This window comes from Xiphophorus maculatus, chromosome 4, assembly GCF_002775205.1.
Source record: "Xiphophorus maculatus strain JP 163 A chromosome 4, X_maculatus-5.0-male, whole genome shotgun sequence".
Lineage (NCBI taxonomy): Eukaryota > Metazoa > Chordata > Actinopteri > Cyprinodontiformes > Poeciliidae > Xiphophorus > Xiphophorus maculatus.
In genome coordinates, this window is record NC_036446.1 from 13,322,691 (window position 1) to 13,325,122 (window position 2,432).

The following is a 2,432-nucleotide window of genomic DNA, read 5'->3' on the forward strand; positions in this document are numbered from 1 at the left end:
AAACTGAAACCGACAACCTTCTTGTGAAATGCTGACCTTTGAACTACAGCGTTCATTTAGTGTTTACATTTGTAAAATACTGTATATAAGAGACGAAAAGACTAAATGTGGCATTGTAAAGTTTGTTGATGTGTGAAAATAAGTATCTTTTAGCTTCTGGACAATTTCACCTTTATTCTCTCTCTCCAGCTGTAAACTTTTACATTTTGAAGTTGCTTTTAAAAATTGTAGTTTCTGATTTCACAGAGACAGTTGAGTGCTGTTGGTGCCAAACTTCTAGGTAAGCCTAATAATCACTGATGTTGAACATGTTTTTAGTAAAAATAAATCTTAACGTTTGCTGCAGGTTTGGCCTCATTAAAGACAATGAAGAAAGTCACATGCAGTGCTGAGAAAAAGTATTTATCAAACACATTTTAATACCAATCAAATACGACCCGAGTAAATACAAAAGGCAGGTTTCAAATTTATTCAGGATTAAAGCATTTTTTAAAAATTTCCTGGCTCTATGTGTTGCTGCCACGTTTTGCAGCAACAAATGACTTTGACTAGGACATTTCTTTACCCATTGCCTTTCTTACGATGTTATTTTTATGAGTTGTCAATTTTAATAGACCGGCCATCTTGGGAAGTTCACCACTATCGCACGTTTTCTCCTTTTTATTAACGTAGGCTGCGTTCACACTGCAGCCTGAAGTGACCCAATTCCGATTTTTTGTCAAATCGGATTTCTTTGCCGTGGCCGTTCACACTTCCAAAAAAAATCCGACCTGTGTTCTCCAGTGTGAACTGTAAACGATCTGAAAGTGTCCCGCATGGGCAGTAGAGGGCGCAATAACATCAGCGTTCTCAGTGTTCTGCCAACCGCCATAAAAAGAAGAAGTGCTCGGTGTTTATTAAGTAAACATGGATGCTAACTGTGGAGCATAGCTTACATATGAAGTTGTTGTCCGACTGGAGCAGCACTTTAACAACTTAATCTTCATTATCGTCCGTCATGGTTGTTGCTTTTCTTTCCGCTTACACACATCAGGACGCAGAATAGTGACGTTTGTCGAGTATTAATGACGTCAAGGTCGCTGAATGCGACGTTAGGTCACATTTGACTCGGATATGTATCGGATACCCAAGTGGTCTGGGTCTCATTCGAAAAGAATCCGAACAGTGCTGTTCAGACTGTCGTGAAAAGATCAGATACCGGTTGCATTTCGACCAAAGAAAAAAGAAAAATTTATGTAATCGATTTTCTTTCTTCTTAAAATTATTAAATTTCTCAAGATCAAGACATTTTCTGTTGCTTCTTTAGATATTTCTAAGTACTTGGCCGGCAGGTTCTTTTGAAGATTGTTCTTGGAAATTAGACTCAGATTTGGTTAAACAAAATTAATTTATGATTTACCAATGTGGCAGTTATATTTTCACATGTGATCAGGTTTGTTTGAATCAATTTTTGTCCATAATATAGTGAAAAAATTATTTGAAAACTGCCTTTTATATTCACTCTGACTCACTTTGTGTGATATTAAAACTTATTTGAAGACTGGAAAGTGAGATTTCAAAAGTAAGAAGAGAGAAAAAAAACTTATTTTCCAGCTCTATTTTCTCCCATCAGCTGCTGCAGCTCCAGCTCAGTAAAACTTTAAACCCCCTTGAAAAAAATCACAGCAATCAATAAGGATGTTGTTTCTAAAAAAAATAAAATTCATCAAAATATGTGGAGGAAAAAATCAGTACAATCCTCATAAGTGTCTAATTAGCATACATTAGTGATATTTGTTCAAAAAGCACACATTATATATATTTATGGTGCAGTCTTATTTGCAAAAAAAATCCGTATATATAATTTTTTATGGCCAGGTGTTAAGAAAAAGTTACTTGTTGAGGCTATTAATGTTGAAAATAGTAATGTAAATATCAATATTTGACCTGTGATTATGTTTTGATGATGTTTCAGAATGTTGAATAAAATTCATTGAGCTTCACATCAATATGTTTTTTATTTTACTATTGTGGCCTACATGTAGAAAATCGACATGAGAGTGGTAGGAATGGACTTCCTGTTTGCTAATAATGATAATAATTAATTTAATACATGCATCATTCAGGAGTGTAAGTGTGAATCATACAGTCAAGACATTTAAGATTTAAATATAATAAACCAGCATCTGAGGGTAGCAGTCTGGGGAAGAAAGTGAAAATATCTTCTCAGAAAAGGTTAATCTGAAGTGAGGATTTTTTTTTTTTTTTTTAAAAGATGAGTTTTTATGAAGAACAAAAACCTCTTAAAGGAGCATTAAGCAGATTATATAAATGATGTGGAAACCATTGGAGTTGTTGCAGGTCAGGTGTAAGATGAGCCTCATTTTTTTAACTATTTGCTAATTTCTGAAGGTAAGATGGACTCGACCAGAAATAAAATGGAGCGTAAAACA